The sequence below is a fragment of the Balaenoptera acutorostrata genome, chromosome 15 (genome assembly GCF_949987535.1).
Source record: "Balaenoptera acutorostrata chromosome 15, mBalAcu1.1, whole genome shotgun sequence".
In the NCBI taxonomy this organism is placed as follows: domain Eukaryota; kingdom Metazoa; phylum Chordata; class Mammalia; order Artiodactyla; family Balaenopteridae; genus Balaenoptera; species Balaenoptera acutorostrata.
The window spans coordinates 76543891-76563717 of record NC_080078.1 but is presented as its reverse complement, the minus strand read 5'-3'; the positions used below and the strand labels follow the sequence as shown (position 1 = coordinate 76563717).

General features: G+C 38.6%; 1 protein-coding gene across 5 annotated transcripts in view; it reads right to left on the bottom strand.

The window, feature by feature from the left end:
* NCOA3 (nuclear receptor coactivator 3) overlaps positions 1-19827 on the bottom strand; it is a 126726-nt gene that overhangs the window by 33737 nt on the left and 73162 nt on the right. Inside the window, exon 3 of one of the 5 annotated variants that reach the window (XM_057528667.1) lies at positions 7436-7520. The exons of the other annotated variants lie outside the window; for them this stretch is intronic. The gene's annotated coding sequence lies outside the window, so the exon portion shown is untranslated. The remainder of the gene's footprint in view (positions 1-7435; positions 7521-19827) is intronic. 5 annotated transcript variants of the gene reach the window in all.

Below are 19827 nucleotides of genomic sequence, written 5' to 3'. Positions count from 1 at the left end.
ACTGCTATGGTTGATATAGGATGTCACTGAAATGAATTTTAGAGACATAAATTACATCAATAGAGAATCAAAACCATGACAATCTTAGTACGAAAAAAAAATAATCACAATTATCATGTAAATCAGAAATGCATACATGTCATTCATGTTAAGTCAATGTTTATGTGCATATAAGAGAAACCTAAATATGTCTACCTATATCCAAATACACATGTGGCTCCTTCTCTTGATGTGTCAGAACAACAAGCTATAACATGCACATGACTGTGCAGTCTACATGCTACCAAGTCTACTCTTTCACAGAGTCCAATGATCTCTAGTAACACAGGTAATTATCCAGAAATATACCAATGCAAGATCCTAATTTAAAACCACAGCAGTGGGAATTCCCTGGTAGGTCCACTGGGTAAGAATCCACGCTCCCAATGCAGGGGACCTGGGTTCGATCCCTGGTCGGGGAACTAGATCCCACACGCATGCTGCAACTACAAGTTCGCATGCTGCAACTAAAGATCCCGCGTGCCACAACTAAGACCTGGCACAGCCAAAATAAATAAATAAATACATACATATTTTAAAAATAGAAAAATAAAAAATAAAACCACAGTAGTGGTGTTTACTCAAACAAGAAGATATCAATATAACTATTTAAGATATAAAATAATTTTCACATTCTATTTTTTTAGGAACAGGTTTGACAAATTTCTTTTTCTAGTTATTAGACAGGGAAAAACCTTGGTACTACAATCACTGTACCATGCCTTAAAAACCACATGATGTCCAAGTTTGAATGAAAAAATACTGTATAACAAAAAAATCAAAGTACAATAAATATATCCCTTAAATTTCATTTGGCTGAAGAAAATGTTCAACATTAGAAATAATAAACAGAAGCATTTCCCGCACCCCCAAAAAAATAGTTTCAGCATATACAATAATATAATAATTCCTGAGCACAGATGACTATGACAAACTCTTTATGTACAGTTTTCTATTTATTTGGCATTAATATTATAGTTATGAACATAAAAAATTATAAATAGCATTTGTTTTACTTGCCAAGTCTGTTGTCTACTCACTGGCAGAGCCAGACCCAAACTATATTTATCTGGGGGGATATATTATCTAGTTTGGTAAATTATTCTTTTGCAGGTATGATAGGTAAAATGCTTAGCATATACACACTAAATCTAGACCATTTTCAGTCACTAGTCAAGAATTAGGGTGGGAGAGGGGGACAGAACATGTACCAGGCCCATGAGTAGATCAATTTCTCCCCCGCAAAGAAGTTCAAAAGGTTAAGAAACACAGATCAGTAACTGTACAGCTTACATTTTTACATCTTAAATCACAACCCATCTAGTTTGAAGAATATATGGAATTGGTAAAATCCATATTCAAATGGGAAATAATATAGCACAAGAGTCTCCCAGTACCTCTGACTATAAGAACAGTCTATTAATATTGAGCCCCTTCTAAATTCTGATTCCTTACAATTAAAGATTATCATCTACACAGTTGAGTAGAAAAGAAATTAGGACCACAATATATACCTGCCCTACCCCTGGGCAACCTGTACTCTTATCCAATAGTAAGGTGCATACATGTATTTTTGTGTGTGTGTGCACATTTTCTTTTCTACATCTTTATTGGAGTATAATTGCTTCACAATACCGTGTTAGTTTCTGTTGCACAACAAAGCAAATCAGCCACATGCATACACATGTCCCCATATCCCTTCCCTCTTGAGCCTCCCTCCCATCCTCCCTATCCCACCCCTCTAGGTCATCGCAAAGCACCGAGCCGATCTCCCTGTGCTATGCTGCTGCTTCTCACCAGCCAACTATTTTACATTCCGTAGTGTATATACGTCGATGCTACTCTCACTTTGCCCCAGCTTCGCCGTCCCACCCCATGTCATCAAGTCCATTCTCTATGTCTACCTCTTTATTCCTGCCCTGCAACTAGGTTCATCAGTACCATTTTTTTTTTAAGATTCCATATATATGCGTTAGCATACGGTGTTTGTTTTACTTTCTGACTTACTTCACTCTGTATGACAGACTCTAGGTCCATCCACCTCACTACAAATAACTCAATTTCATTTCTTTTTATGGCTGAGTAATATTCCATTGTATATATGTACCACATCTTCTTTATCCACTCATCTGTTGATGGGCATTTAGGTTGGTTCCATGTCCTGGCTATTGTAAACAGAGCTGCAATGAACATTGTGGTACGTGACTCTTTTTGAATTATGGTTTTCTCAGGGTATATGCCCAGTAGTGGGATTGCTGGGTCGTATGGTAGTTCTATTTTTAGTTTTTTAAGGAACCTCCATACTGTTTTCCATGGTGGTTGTATCAATTTACATTCCCACCAACAGTGTAGGAGGGTTCCCTTTTCACCACACCCTTTCCAGCATTTATTGCTTCTAGCTTTTTTGATAATGGCCATTCTGACCAGTGTGAAGTGATACCTCATTGTAGTTTTAATTTGCATTGCTAATGAAGAGATGTCCCCCAACTGATTGTTAAACTGGAGATACACCTCAACCACACTTCCAGATGAATCGGATCCAAAGACCCAAAATGTATTCTATCCTTCAATGTGAACTCAACTGTCTAGATCCTTGAGCCATTTTTACAATTATTTTCCTTGTATAAAATGTTTCTTACTTGGGCTTCCCTGGTGGCGCAGCGGTTGAGAATCTGCCTGCCAATGCAGGGGACACGGGTTCGAGCCCTGGTCTGGGAAGATCCCACGTGCCGCGGAGCAGCTGGGCCCGTGAGCCACAGCTACTGAGCCTGCGTGTCTGCAGCCTGTGCTCCGCAACAAGAGAGGCCGCGATGGTGAGAGGCCCGCGCACCGCGATGAAGAGTGGCCCCCGCTTGCCACAACTAGAGAAAGCCCTCGCACAGAAACGAAGACCCAACACAGCCATAAATTAATTAATTAATTTTAAAAAAAATGTTTCGGGGCTTCCCTGGTGGCGCAGTGGTTGAGAGTCCGCCTGCCAATGCAGGGGACACGGGTTCAAGCCCTGGTCTGGGAGGATCCCACATGCCGCGGAGCAACTAGGCCCGTGAGCCCCAACTACTGAGCCTGCGCATCTGGAGCCTGTGCTCCACAACAAGAGAGGCCGCGATAGTGAGAGGCCCGCGCACCGCGATGAAGAGTGGCCCCCGCTCGCCGCAACTGGAGAAAGCCCTCGCACAGAAACGAGGACCCAACACAGCCATAAATAAAAAAAAAAAAAAAAAAGTTTCTACTTAAAAGTTCTGTGCTATACTACTTAAATATATTAATATGACAATGCACACTTTAAGATTACATTTAAGCAACATATTCTATACAACTACTTTAATACAGAATAATAGCAATTTACAATAAATTCAATGCTCTCAAAATATAATGCTACCTATTTCTATATTATTTGGAAAAGTCGTAAGCAGATTCATGATAAATCAGATTTAAAATGAGCAAGAATCTTACAGCAATTGGATAAAATTTCTCTATAAATACTATAGGGCTTTCTACATAAAACAATCATGCTGTGGTACAGGTTTAAGCTTAGACGTGCACAGAATACAATAAACTGCTAGAAAATGAACATTCTTTAACTCTAAAAGCAACAAAGAGGGCTTCCCTGGTGGCGCAGTGGTTGAGAATCTGCCTGCCAATGCAGGGGACACGGGTTCGAGCCCTGGTCTGGGAAGATCCCACATGCCGCGGAGCAGCTGGGCCCGTGAGCCACAATTACTGAGCCTGCGCGTCTGGAGCCTGCGCGTCTGGAGCCTGTGCTCCGCAACAAGAGAGGCCGCAAAAGTGAGAGGCCCGCGCACTGCGATGAAGAGTGGTCCCCACTTGCCACAATTAGAGAAAGCCCTTGCACAGAAATGAAGACCCAACACAGCCATAAATAAATAAATAAATATTTTTTTAAAAAAAAAAGCAACAAAGAATTATATCCACCAGCTCAAAAGCCATGAAAATGATGATATGTGACTTAGCAGCATTAACTAGCTTTCCCTTTGGTTATTCAGTTAAGACAGGATGGGAAATCTTGATTATGTACAACAAACTAGCCAGATGGACAAAGATACAGGAAGTACTCCCTGTCCAAAAGGAAGAGATATCAATAAACAATGCTAGTGTCCATCAGGTGAGCAAGAAGTTATTGGGGGCGGGGGGGGGGGGGGGGAACCGTAAGAAAAGCCATGCCATGCCAAAATGGGGAGGAGATAAGTTACCCAGTAAATCTCAAATGGCCTAAAGACCAACTAAAATATTTTATTTTCCTAAATTAATAAGGGAGAGGGAAGGGGACAGATAACTTTTGTGGTAGTACAGTGCTGGGCATATCACATATTCTGTATAATTTCTCACGACTCTCCAAAGTATGTATTGCTCCCATTTTACAGATAAAGTAGTATCTAGATCACACACAGATACTAGATGGCAGAGCTGGGATTACAATATTTTCAGACTTTATAATCAGCAAAATATGTACCAAATGTTCCTTGGGCATTTTATCCACCCCCTCCGCCCCAAAAAACATAAACCACTTATACTGTTGAGTCACACCATTTCCAACCAATTAACCAGAAAATCTCTCAGGTCATCAGTAAGAACATTGAGAAGTTGTTACATGCAGGGTTTAGGGGCATGTAGTATTACGGCCAGAGGCAAGGAGGTGCTCCAGCTCAGCAGGTACTAATGCTGCTATTCCTCTCAAGCTCCTAAAAACCAACCATTACTCTACAGGTCACCAGATAAATGGCCCTCTGAGATGGTCTACTATTAACCATGACCTTTATTTCCAATTGAAACCAACAGTCAGTGATTCACATGGCAAGAAGGAAACTTAGATCAGAAAAGCAAGAACTATACCCAAAATAATCTGTCAAATATTTTCATTCTTGGGTTTTCTAAGATTAAATGCTGGAGCCAAGAACTTTTGAATATCCCACTAATTCAGTTTATTCATCAGGCTTGTTTGCCTGATTTATACAAGGTATGATTAAATACGCCAATTAGGGAGTATTTCTGGGTGTCTCCTGAGAATCCCAGTAACTTAAGGAAATTTTCATACAACTGTGGATTTGAACTGATTTACCGAAAACTGCTTGAAGCATTATGTAAAAGCAGAGGCTGATCAAGCCAATTAGAAAAAAAATTACCCTCGGGAAAGATTTATGAGAACATCCGTACATAAACGAACTACCCAAAATACAAGTTGCAAATTGATCCTCTTACTCAAAAGACAATTTTAGTATATAGTCATCACCAGTTAGGTTTAATCCTACAAGATTATATTTTCCAAAATATAAAATGAGCGGTTTATTTCAATCTTCTGTGCAGCTCCAAGAGAACCAGCACCATGGAGCAAAGAAAGGAAACAGAATAGAACCTGTGTGTGTTTAGGGGACAAGGGGAGGCAGGGGAAGAGAAAAGTCCATAAACACGGAGCCACTATGGACATTTCCTCACCAACCAGATGACTCTTCCAGTGAGTATCTCCTACCTTTATGTTCTAATTCAACCCTGGTATAGAGGATAAGAACTGAAAGGAGACAAGGCAGGGGTGGGTAGTTTCAAATAAAAGCTAACTTGCAATATCCTTTTGTTGTGTTGTTGATAACCTGTCATGTTTAGTAGGATAAAGTATGAACCACCTAATGCAATCCATCTTTTAAATTTAATTCCATTTCCGTTCAAACATTTGCATGCCCAGACCATCTGAGGACCACGAAAGAGAGAGAAATGACACCACACATCGCTAGAACTCTCAGGCAAGCAGAAGAGAGGAACATACAATTATAACATTATTTGGTAAGTGTTAAAATGAAGGCACAGCTGATAGGAAACCTACCAGCGTACATTTTTTTAAAAACAGAGAAAATGCATATAAACAGTATCTACAATAAACTACCTTGGTGTAGACATATGCCAGAAAACAGTGTAAATCTCAGGTCCCGGTCATTCTTTTCCTCTATCTTTAGTTAATAATGCCTGCAAATTTGGAAAAGGGCTAGCAGGGAGCAATAAAATAAAGTATCTTATTTTTAATACATAAGTTGAGCTGAGAAGCATCCAAACATGAATTAACAGCTATTTCATCCACAAGGTTTCATTCTCTCTTCTCCTGTTGTATGTCTTGCCTTTTCATTCTCAATCAACAGGATGACACCAAAGCCCCTTTACATGTATGCTCCGGGGTTTTTTTGTTGTTGTTGTTTTTTTTAACAACTTTATCGGAGTATAATTGCTTTACAATGGTGTGTTAGTTTCTGCTTTTATAACAAAGTAAATCAGTTATACATATACATATGTTCCCGTATCTCTTCCCTCTTGCATCTCCCTCCCTCCCACCCTCCCTATCCCACCCCTCTAGGTGGTCACAAAGCACAGAGCTGATCTCCCTGTGCTATGCGGTTGCTTCCCACTAGCTATCTATTTTACGTTTGGTAGTGTATATATGTCCATGCCACTCTCTCACTATGCTCCGGTTTAAGCCTGATGACGGTGAACTCAAACACAAACTCCCCAGATGTTCTAGTACCAGAACTGGGCATACCAATTAGCCAAGGCAAGTGTTAGCTACAACTGGAAGCTTGTTGCCAAGAGACTTCTCAACCTCTACATGAGCAACAGAGTTGAAGTTCACAAATACACACTGTGCAGAGGGAGTTAAGCAAGCCAATTCCGCTGAAATCAAATTACCCTCTCCTGACAGCATACTAACTAGCTGCGTAATTCTTTAGCTGTTTGAAAGGTTACAGTGACTCCTACAATGTAACACGCTGAATCTCTCTCATTCACAGGAACAGACCTAAACCCGAAGTTCATAAACCTCATTTTGGCTTCATTCCTGAACAACATACTATCCAGTTGTACTTCTTCCTCACCACCACCTCCACTACCCAAGTGGCTTGTGCTAAAAGAGATTCTGACAAAAGATATCATGGAAACATTTCCTATTTATATGTAACCTTAAGTCATTTATTTCTTTTTAGATCTCCCCTTCATCCCTCTTTTATCTAGAATACTAGAATACCTAGTCATCCTTCAAGATCAAACTCGACTGTCACCTCTGGTGAGATCATTCCCAATTCTCCAATTAGAAAAAGTTGTCCCTTCTTTATCCTAATGCATTTTCCATAGTTTATTACAACATTTTACAAATTACACTCTACTCTTGTACACTTTTCTGTTTCTACTTTCTACGCTATAAGCTCTAAACCATAAAAAACTTGTAAGAGACTTTTATTACAAACTCCTTCCTCTCTCTTTTCACTCCTACTACCACCATTCCCCTTGTTCCTTTTTCCAACTCCAGTTCTCCTTTTCCTTCCCATCCCATTAGATGTACTTTTGACCAACTACAATATTCCTAAAATATAGAGAAGATTGGGGGGAAGGGGCTAAATACCTTGTAGAACAGTTCTGCTTCTTTCTGACATGTCATTTTTCACTTGGATATTCCCATTCCAAAAAATATGGTGGCTTCAAGGTATCTATCAAAATAAAACTCAAGGGTTTGAATCCTTCACGGCTGATGTACCATGATACAATAAAAAAGACAACAGGGCTTTGTTAGAATTAAACTTGTCACCTCTAAAAAGCTTATCACCTGTAAAAATTGGGGATAATCACACCTCACATATTCTTATGTTTATTGTGAGAATGAAAAGCAATACAAAGCAAGCAACTGGAACAGGGAATAATGGTGATCCCTGAGGTACACGATACCAAGAACAAAGGTGTATGTTCACAGCAACATCAATTTTGCTCTCATTTGAAAAACAAATAGTTACAAATATACCACACAGCAACAAATTAAAAAGCTTCAGACAAATAAATTAGCCAGAACTATTCAGGCTATCTTCAGCGTACAGATAGCTGACTGGAATTTAAAACATTTTCCCACTGAAATAGTGTGGTGAGTGGCAGTTAGTAGCTAACATAAAGCCATGAAAATAGAATAAAACTACTGTCATAGATGTCTGTGTCCTTAAGATAAACAGGTATAATTACAGAATAAGCTGGCACCTTTTAGAAGATTCTGAAGAGGTTATCCAAGTACTTTCAAAGGTGCTAGGTAAAGCAAACAGTGCAGGTTCTTTTTTATATCTTTTTTTATTTCTGGATTTGTGGTTTAATTTTTCTTGGACAGACGTAAATATCCCTACATCAAAGGTATTATTTAGGGCTTCCCTGGTGGCGCAGTGGTTGAGAATCTGCCTGCCAATGCAGGGGACACGGGTTCGAGCCCTGGTCTGGGAAGATCCCACATGCCGCGGAGCAGCTGGGCCCGTGAGCCACAATTACTGAGCCTGCGCGTTTGGAGCCTGTGCTCTGCAACAAGAGAGGCCGCGATAGTGAGAGGCCCACGCACCGCGATGAAGAGTGGCCCGCACTTGCCACAACTAGAGAAAGCCCTCGCACAGAAACGAAGACCCAACGCAGCCATAAATAAATAAATTAATTAATTTAAAAAAAACAGGTCCTTCATAGTCGCGATTTAAAAAAAAAAACTTTGGAAAAAAAAAAGTATTATTTACACCTAAGGTTGTCCCTTGGCACATAATGAAAACATAAGCAGGAAAGGAAGGGAGGAAGGGAGGGAGGGAGGGAGGGAAGGAGGGAGGGAGGGAGGGAGGGAGGAGAGAGAAAGTGTCCAACCCCCTTGAAGTAAGTGGTAAAGCTCTGGATTAAGATAAGCAGTGGGGAGTTAGAGGAGTATGTGCACAGAGCAGAAATAAAATCTGATATAAATTTAATTAATAAGCAATAAAGATACAAATGAGAGATGATCACAGCATGTGCCCCATTCTCTCCTAATCCATTATTTCTATCTGCCTCGGAGAAAAAAGAAATTTTAAGAAATGTTAAAACTAAAGAGCCGATGCCATTAGCCACCTGGTAACCAAATGACTGAGAGCAGCAAAACTGCTCTAGGAAGGAGTACTAACCAAGTAATGAATGATACAGGGAATGGTAACCATGGGTCAACTACAAGACAGGTATTCCTAAAATGGAGTGCCTGCAGAGTAAAAAGCTTGAAGTAACAAGACACCTCCCCTACAGTACTGAAGCCCAGTCCACCAATATCAAAAGCATAAAGAAGCTACACTAACGTCTCAAAAATTGACAATGTGGAAATATAAAGCTGATGAAGCACTTTGAATTAATTTTTCAAAGAAAAGGTACTGAAGGTGGAAAAAGAGAGAAAAAGATATATCAAAGGAAAAACACATCTTAGCTAGATTTCCTTCTCTAAAAGCAAAGAGGCTGAGGCAGATGGTCTCTTACGCTAGCAACACGGCATGGCAAGTCTGACTCATAAGGCTTCCTGAATGGGTCATCGTGCAGACTGCAGGTTAGTCTGTGCTCAGTCCTCGATGTTTCCATTGTCTTTTTTCTTTTTCTGACCTCACAGCTTGTTGTTACCCTTCAGCAATTATAATTCCACTCCTAGCCTAAATAACCTTAAATTCAAAAGAATCCTTTTTTAAAAATAATGCTTCCATATCCCTAGAAGTTATATGTCTGATGACAGAAGCTATCTCTTCAAATAAATCTCCAAAAGTCATTACTGACTTCAGGATGATAATAATACAAATAGCGAATGAGAGCATATATATCAAAGTCCATAAAGAAAATAAGAATGCACTCCTAACATCATTTACCTGTTGGAGGGTGGTGTAGCACTTGTAGCAAGGTTGAAAAAGTATCAAAGTCTAAATTTAACTTCAACTGCCTCCCTATTCCCCTCCAAAATATAGCTACTATACTATGTGGAGCTAAAAATCTGGTAATGATTGTTCAAGGGAAGAAATTTGCAGCAAGCGAGACTATAAACTACTGAGGAACAGGATGAAAAGATCATCACGCAAATAATCTAAAATAAAACATAGTGTGGTTTTTTTTTTTCTTTCTGTTCAAAGGTCAGTTCCATGACTCATGACTTTAAAAAGAGCTTCTCTGTGTACTTCACAAACCTGCCTATGCATGTGGAGTAAATAAAGCTGGGGGCACCTCATTATCGTGAGAGAACACTTGAGGCAAAAATTTAATTATGAACTCTTATAAAAACCATTCATACAACTAAACTGGTTAAAACCAAAACCCACGGAATGTAAACTGATACAGCCACTATGGAGAAGAGTATGGAGGTTCCTTAAAAAACTAACAGTAGGGGCTTCCCTGGTGGCACAGTGGTTGAGAGTCTGCCTGCCAATGCAGGGGACACCGGTTTGAGCCCTGGTCTGGGTAGATCCCACATGCTGCGGAGCAACTGGGCCCGTGAGCCACAGCTACTGAGCCTGCGCATCTGGAGCCTGTGCTCCGCAACAAGAGAGGCCGCGACAGTGAGAGGCCCGCGCACCGCGATGAAGAGTGGCCCCCGCTCGCCGCAACTGGAGAAAGCCCTTGCACAGAAACAAAGACCCAACACAGCCAAAAAATTTATTAATTAATTAATTTTTTTAAAAAAACTAACAATAGAACTACCATATGATGCAGCAATCCCACTACTGGGCATATACCCAGAGAAAACCATAATTCAGAAAGACACATGCACCCCAATGTTCATTGCAGCACTATTTACAATAGCCAGGTCATGGAAGCAACCTAAATGTCCATCGACAGACAAATGGATAAAGAAGATGTGGTACATACAACGGAATATTACTCAGCCATAAAAAGGAACGAGATCGGGTCATTTTCAGAGACGTGGATGGACCCAGAGACTGTCATACAGAGTGAAGTAAGTCAGAAAGAGAAAAACAAATATCGTATATTAACCCATATATGAGGAATCTAGAAAAATGGTACAGATGGACTGGTTTGCAAGGCAAAAGTAGAGACACAGATGTAGAGAACAAACGTATGGACACCAAGGGGGGAAGCGGGGGAGATGAACTGGGAGATTGGGATTGACATATATACACTAATATGTATAAAATAGATTACTAATGAGAAGACACTGTAGGGCACAGGGAACTCCACTGTACGGTAGAAACTAACTCAACACTGTAAAACAACTCAATTAAAAAAAGAAAAAAAAAGTAATATAACTAGCTGCCCTCCCCCCGAAAAAAAAAACAAAAACAAAAACCCACTTCAGCAAGTGTCTTGAGAGTGGTCACAAAGTAATAGGGATCTAATGTACTACTATGGTTAACACTGCTGTATGATATACAGGGAAGTTGTTAAAAGAGTGAATCCGAAGAGTTCTCATCACAAGGAGGAAGTGTTTTTTCCTTTCTTCTTTCTTTTCTTTTCATTGTATCTATATGAGATGATGGATGTTAGCTGAACCTACAGTGGTGATCATTTCACAATATACGTAAATCAAACCATCGTGCTATACCCCTTAAACTTTTTCAGTGACATATGTCAATTATTTCTCAATAAAGCTGTGGAGGGGGGAAAGTTTGTTGTTTCTTTTTTAAGCAGTCACTCTTAAGCAGCCTGGGTGATGTCCACACAGACAGAGGCGATCTCATTCCCTACACCAATACGCCTGGGATGAACTGTTCATCAAAAGAGTCAAGTTTTTTGCTGTTGTTGTTTGCTTGTTTTTTGTTTGTTTTGGGGTTTTGATAGTGTGTGTGTGTGTTTTGCCTTCAACAAGCGAATGACCCAGTGCCAGGAATCAACAAACTAGTACATGTAGAATCACAAATTGTATTTTGTGCTATAAAAGGTCTCCACTGAAAATTAATGGTTGATCTGTAATTTAAAAGCAGGAACAACCAAGTACCAGACATAGCACACCATGTCATATAGCTACTCAAAGTCCTAACCTCCTACAGTCAATCTGGTTCTTACTACCAAAAGAGATGGTTTAAGTCAAAGGCTGCTACAGTTCCAACCAAATTCACTAGGTCAGTAGTTCTCAACCTTTTTGATATCAGGATTTATCTTTTAAAAACTAGGAACCCTAAAAAGCTTTGGTTATGTGGGTTATTACCTATCAATATTTACTGTATTAGAAATTAAAACTTAGAACATTTGACATATTAATTCATTTAAAAATAAGTCCATTATATGTTAACATAAACAATTTTATGAAAAATAACCTGAAACAAAACAATTCCATGAGAGGTGGCATTGTTTCACATTTTTACAAACCTTACGTCTGACTTAATAGAAGACAGATGGATCCTCTTACCTACGACACCATTCAATCCGCTGCAATACTTCATATTGATTGAAACACATGAAGAAAATTCAGCCTCATAGATACACGTACTTGTAAAAGGAAGGACTATTTCAATAGCCTTTAACAATTAATTATAAATAATTTTCCTTGATATCGTGCTAAAACGACAAGTGGTACTTTCAGTTTTTATTTGAAAATACTTTCAAACTTACAAAAAGTTGCAAAAAACATAACAGTAGAAGGCATACCCTAAATACCCTTTACTCAGGTTTGGTTACTGTATTAGTTTCCTGTGACTACTGTACACAAGTAACAAATTACCACAAACAACAGATATTCTCTTGAAGTTCTGGAGGCTCAATGTCCAAAATGAAGGTGCCGACAGGGCCACACTCTTTCTGAAGGCTCTAGGGGAGAACTGCTCCACGCTCTCCTACCTTCTGGCGTTGCCAGCAACCCCTGGCATTCAAGGACAAGCGGTATTTTCTTAAAGATTAGCTGCAAAGTGAAATCTGAAACCCTATCAATGAACTTTCATACTATTACATTAAAATACACAAACTTACACTCTGTAAAAAATCTTTAACCCATGCATGATTTTGTAACATCAAACATTGTCATTTGGATAATACTAGTTCACTGATTCAGCAGATTTTCAAATACTGATACATTATACAGTATCAAAAACTCCAGGGACTTCTCTGGTGGCGCAGTGGTTAAGAATCCGCCTGCCAATGCAGGGAACACGGATTCGAGCCCTGTTCCAGGAAGATCCCACATGCCGCAGAGCAACTAAGCCCGTGTGCCACAACTATTGAGCCTGCGCTCTAGAGGCTGTGAGCCACAACTACTGAGCCGGTGCACAACTACTGAAGCCCGTGCACCTACAGCCTGTAGTCTGCAACAAGAGAAGCCACCACAATGAGAAGCCTGCGCACCGCAACAAAGGGTAGCCCCTGCTCGTCACAACTAGAGATAGTCCACGTGCAGCAATGAAGACCCAACACAGCCAAAAATAAATAAATAAAATAAATTTATTAAAAAAAAAAAACTCCACATTAATATCACCACCCATCTCATTCATAAAGTCTTTAAGTACTGAGAAGCTGTCACACTCATGATGACAGCTTCAAAATTAACATGATAATTTTTACTTGAAAACTCCAATTTTATCACTGTCAACAAATACTCTTGGATGTTTTTCTTGAAGTGATAGGTTTACCTTGCTCAATTTCAAGAAACTTTCTGCCAAATACTCAAGTTCCAATAACCACAGTTTGTTAGTCATTCTTTCAAGTAAAAATGATATTCCATGAAAAAAGTGGCCTGTTCAGTACACAAGCCAACGACACAAGTGCTTTTCCCCAAGACAACCATCATACTTTGGTAGGCAGAAGTGTTTTCTGCATATTTTCCATTCTCACTAGACAGAATGTTAAAAATACAGTACTCAAAGGTCAAGATTTAATGAAATAAGCAAATTTTGCTCCTTCATCAAGGACAATCCTAATTGAGAAACGAGTGGGGTTTTGTGGGGGCTTTTGTTTTTGTTTTTTCCTTTAAGTCTGAGTGCAGGGCAGTGAAGAACACAAGGCAGTGAAGAATGCAATGACTACTAGTACAGTCTGGTAGTCCCACTGCCTTGATTCATGCTAAGACACCAGCAGTTTTATGCATCACTGCTTTTGTACCATCCGTGCAAACATCAACAGGATGAAAACAGAAAATATATTACTTTGGAAACAATTTTAACTCTGTGGACTTCATAAAAGGTTCTCAGGGACTCTCAAGGGTTCACAAACCACACTGAGAACCACTGTCTTAGATTAAGGTAGGGACTGAGGGTTTGAAATTGGTATGGCTTCTCCCAGATCCTCTACACACTCATTTAATAAATACTTCAGCATCTACTATACGCAGGCCTAAATGAATAAGCCATGTTGTGAGATCAAAAGAACAAAGGACTTCCTGATAAGATGATTTAGTGGACTATTGCTTTCAACCAACCACACTCTCCCCCCCTTGCTCTAAATATAATAATGACAAAATATGTATTTTTTTTAATCTTGAAAGACACAGCCATGCTCAAACATAACAAATACGTCTACGGAGCAAGACACAGAGCAAGCATACAGCAATGAGTTGATGACTCTATGAACCTACTGAACTCTAGCATTAGAAGCTAGCAAAGACACTCAGGAAATCAAATCATGTGCAACGTAACAGAATCAAAAGCAAGGCTCATAGGTAGAAACCAAACAGAAAATTTCTGAAAGAGAGATGAAAAAAAGCTCTATCAATAGCTATCTAGATAACTGATTATATCAAACTGTTACCTGTAGTTGTAGAAGAAAAAGGAAAGGCTTACATAGTTGGTCTCCAACTTAGAGAGGTTCAACTTACAATTTTTCAACTTTACAACAGTGCAAAAGCGATATGCATTCAGTCAAACCCTACTTCGAATTCTGAATTTTGATCTTTTCCCAGCTAGCGATATGCAGTATAATACTCTCTAATAATACTGGCAGTGGTAGTTGCAGCCCATTTCAACTTACAATGGGTTCACTGGGATGTAACCCCATCGTAAATCAAAGAAAATCTGTACATACAAAACCTGGGTGACACATAGCTCTGATATTGCAATAGTACCTCAGAACAGAATCCTGAACGTAGACTGAAGGTATGGTGGATATGGTTTGTGAAGGCAACAAAAATAAGCTAGGATTGCCTGGGGCAGAGAGAGGGGGACACATGAAGGGCACCAAAAAAAGAAAAAGAAAATTTCCCACTCAAGATGCAAATTGTAAACTAAAATTCCCAAGTGGATTTAAAAACTGAACTAAGAAAGATGGCCAAGAAATGCATCGATTCCAAAAGATGAATTCGCCACCCAATAAAGTGAAATCTTGAAATAAGTTTAAAATAAATGTTTACAGGATTTCCCTGGTGGCACAGTGGTTAAGTATCCGCCTGTCAATGCAGGGGACACAGGTTCGTGCCCTGGTCCGGGAAGATCCCACATGCCGCGGAGCAACTAAGCCCGTGTGCCACAACTACTGAGCCTGCGCTGTAGAGCCCATGAGCCACAACTACTGAGCCTGCGTGCTGCAACTACTGAAGCCCACGTGCCTAGAGCCTATGCTCTGCAACAAGAGAAGCTCGCACACTGCAACAAAGAGTAGCCCCTGCTCACCGCAACTAGAGAAAGCCTGTGCACAGAGCAATGAAGACCCAATGCAGCCAAAAATTAATTAATTTAAAAATAGAGATTATTTTTTAAAATAAATAAATGTTTACAATCCTTAATGAGATAAAGAATCAACAGCCATGATAACATACATATAAAGAAACAGAATGTGAAAAGAATGAATTATAAAACTTCATAAATTATTAAGTACAAAAAAAGATGGTATTTGCCCATTATCTGAGCACCAAATATCTGAACTCTGAATAGATTTGGTTAGCATGGGATACTTTAACCCATATCCGAAACAAAACTCAACAGATGGGATTAATTCCTAGACTGGACACAACACACACACACACACACACACACACACACACAATCAGTGAACTGGAAAATAAAACTGATGAAGCCAACCAGAATGCAGCACAGTGAAGTAAAAAGGGGATATAGTGGCTTCCCTGGTGGAGCAGTGGTTGAGAGTCTGCCTGCCAATGCAGGGGACACGGGTTCGAGCCCTGGTCTGGGAAGATCCCACATGCCACGGAGCGACTAGGCCCGTGAGCCACAACTGCTGAGCCTGCGCGTCTGGAGCCTGTGCTCCGCAACAAGAGAGGCCGCGATAGCGAGAGGCCCGTGCACCGCGATGAAGAGTGGCCCCCGCTTGCCGCAACTAGAGAAAGCCCTCGCACAGAAACGAAGACCCAACACAGCCATAAATATAAATAAATAAATAAAATTTAAAAAAAAAAAGTGGGGGGATATACCATCACTTTTACAAGGGTGCTGAAAGAATCTAAAAAAACCACACACCGAAAAAAAAAAAAACTCAGTGGTGGGCAAATGGTAGACTTGAAAAATGGCTCCCTCAAGAATCTTATGATTTACAGACAGAAACAAAGTTATTTTAAAAAGAGAATTTTTAAAATAACTATGTCTACAACCCAAATAAAATCAGGAAACAATGTGTGTTTTCCAACTCCAATATTAGCTGAATAAACTTAAGAAAATCTAAACCTTAGGACCTAAAAGGAGATTAAAGAGATGTCTTTTGAGAAGCACTGAATTCTCAAAGATGCTAAGATCTACAAATACAGTTTTGGTAGTGGTCTTAAGCTGTTCTTACGTAAACATTTCAAATATTTTCCTTAAAACTTCTCTGATATTGTACATTTCTCTGTCAAAAGAATTTGTAGAAACAGTATCTTTTATTATAAAGGACACCTGGGTCACAAGTGCTTAAGGACAATTTCTTCTTTGAAAAATCACGTTAAAATTGATAATTCCTCTGCAATTTTTTAAAATATAAAGACACTGGCAATTTAACTAGCCTAAATTTAAAATTCCATTCACTATTCATCATTCTTAATAAAATGGCTTCCTTTTCAACTGCCAAAAGGAAAATGGAAAGGGATGGAACTCGGGCTTCTTATACTTCAAATGGAATTGGGAGTTATTTAAGTAATGAAACGTCTACAATTTACATGATACCTTCACACCACAAAACAGGCTTATCAAAAGCCGAAGTAAAAACTCTCATGCACACAAAAAAATTAAATTTCAACTTACTTCCCAGGGCCTAGGAATCAAAGGCCTTATACTACACTAAATCATGTCTGGAAATGAAAAGACAGTAGGATTACAGCTGTGCATGGCCAATTTATCTTCTGAAGTCAAAGCATGTCTCCTGTTACCTTGCAGCAAGTCACTGTGATCTGCATATCAATATATCGAAGGGCTGCAGAATCTGAAACCTATTCCAACCATAAAAGGTGTTATTTTAATTAACAAACTTGCCAACACATTAGGAACTTTGCAGCTCTATGCTAGAATTCTTTTTAAATTATTATCACGATCTCATTTTAAAGAAAACTTTAAAAGGTTAAGAACCAAAACTAAAAATTATTCAATTCCAATTCTATTTATGGTCACCCTCCAGTAAAATAAAATAACTAGCTCTATAAAAATCTTTTTAAACAGAAGAACAATATGCTAGCAGTTGATGTAGAAAAAAATTAATTTCTGTAATTCAGTTTCCTACATTAGAGCCAAATTTTAGAGTAGGGGAATGAAAGAAATGACAAATCACACATTATGTAACAAGAGTCCTACCTGGAATACATTAGGTACATTTTTACTTGTAATGATTGTTCAACTATGCAAGATAAAATTCTATGGAAGTGAATTAAATAACCTTCACTTCTGATCTTTAGATGATTGTGGACTCACATCATATAAGCTTAATATATGAAGCTCATTAAAGAATGATACATGATGGAAAATATACTTAAATCTTAGGAACATATGTGGAACATGTGTGCACATGCAAAGCTTTCAAAGTCACTTTAAAATGTGAAAATGAGTAAGCCTGTTATCCTTGATAAATGTCAGCTGTCATGCACTCATGTCCAATACATACTATTTTTCACAAAGCAGAGTACCAGAAAAGGCAATTTTGAATCCACCAGCTGCACATAATGGTTATACATAGAAAATTCTATTCAAGGTCAGAAGTTTAGAGGTTTTCAATATCAACTTCAAAATAATGCAGGCTTTATATGTTAAATATTACACAGATTCCAAAACATATTCTTTTTAAAACAGTTTTTGAAAAGAAGAGTCATAAGAAAGTAATTACTCAAAGAGTTTGGCACATGAGAGATAGGGCCATTTACAACAGTGATATAAAGAGGATTATTTGTATTTTTGGATCGTTGAGCTGATATTTAGGCCAATTATATTTCCTAACTAAGTTACAAAATTAGGTACTACAAGAGCTACATTATTACTAATCTGATGATTTTTTATGTCTGTATTTTCCAAGTCTAATAAAACTGTCCTTTTAACGAACCATGACTATGAACAATTACTACAACCTTACCTCCATCCATTTTTACCAAGAGCAGGGAAAAAACAGTGATTAGATTAGTACAGCAGTTTAGATAGTTTGTTGTTCATGCCAAAGACGGATGTTACAACTTTAACAGTTTTCTCTACATATTCTGAAAGCTTCATCCTTAAAAGCAAACCAGCTTAACCATCAGTTTTTTACTGTAATAACAGAACAAAACTATCAATAGGAATTTTCTTTTAAAAGCATCTCTGTATAGCATGTGACCTATGCTAAAAAAATATTATCTTCTAAAAGTATGCTGTTTCACCAACATTAAATTCAAACTATTTAAGCTTTCAAAATTATAAATGCACTGATATTCTCCTATATATCATCATAAAACTAGTGACCTCCACATTTTAAATATATCACTAGTAATCAGTCTTCTTTACATAGAAGGAATCTCTTAAAAGTTTAAAACCTAAAAAGAAAATAAAAAGGAGTGAGGGACTAAGTGTGGTCAGATTATCTCAAGTAAAATAACTTTGGCTTTTCCACTTAAAACCAAAGCACTTCATTAGCCCCAAATAGCAGATCCACCAAAATTATGGCTTTCTTAGTAATCTTTAATTGCTCTTATAAGCTTGAGAGCAAAAATTGATTTCTGGGTATACTGCTGTAAAATATCCATAAGTAACTCACAAATATTTAATGTACAAATAGAAAAGTGTAGATGGGTCTGGGTATAATTTTGAATTCTTTTTTTTATTTTTATTTTTTTTAAATGATAGTTTTTTTTTTAAAGGATTTTCTTATTTATTTATTTATTTATTTATTTATTTATTTATTTATTTATTTATTTATTTTTGGCTGTGTTGGGTCTTCGGTTCGTGCGAGGGCTTTCTCCAGTTGCGGCAAGCGGGGGCCACTCTTCATCGCGGTGCGGGGACCGCTCTTCATCGTGGTGCGCGGGCCTTTCTCTATCGCGGCCCCTCCCGTCGCGGGGCACAGGCTCCAGACGCGCAGGCTCAGCAATTGTGGCTCACGGGCCCAGCTGCTCCGTGGCATGTGGGATCTTCCCAGACCAGGGCTCGAACCCGTGTCCCCTGCATTAGCAGGCGGATTCTCAACCACTGCGCCACCAGGGAAGCCCGAATTCTTTTTTTTAAAGAATAAAGTCTTTTTGATATAATCTTTCTTGACAAATGAAGAAGATACGGTGCTGGAATTAACATTAACCCTATAATTACAAGTTGACTACTTACTCTAACAAAGACTGGATAAGGTTTTCAAAAAATTGAGGTGAGTTTAATTAACATGTTATTGTTGAAACTCAGAAAAGTTTGAGGTAGACAGCACACCTTCTGAGGTCAGTGTCATGAGAAAAGTAATCATATTTTCCCATAAAATTCCTTTATGGCATCACAGAACTCTTAGTATTCTGCAATACATCAGCTACATTCTTTAACAGCTTCATTAAGATATAATTCACATATCATACACTTAAGGTATACAATTCAATGGCTTTTAGTACATCCGGAGTCGTACAATTGTCACCACAATCAATTTTAGAACATTTTAATTATTGCAAAAAGAAACCCAATACCCCTTAGCTGTCACTCCCCTAAGCCTCCC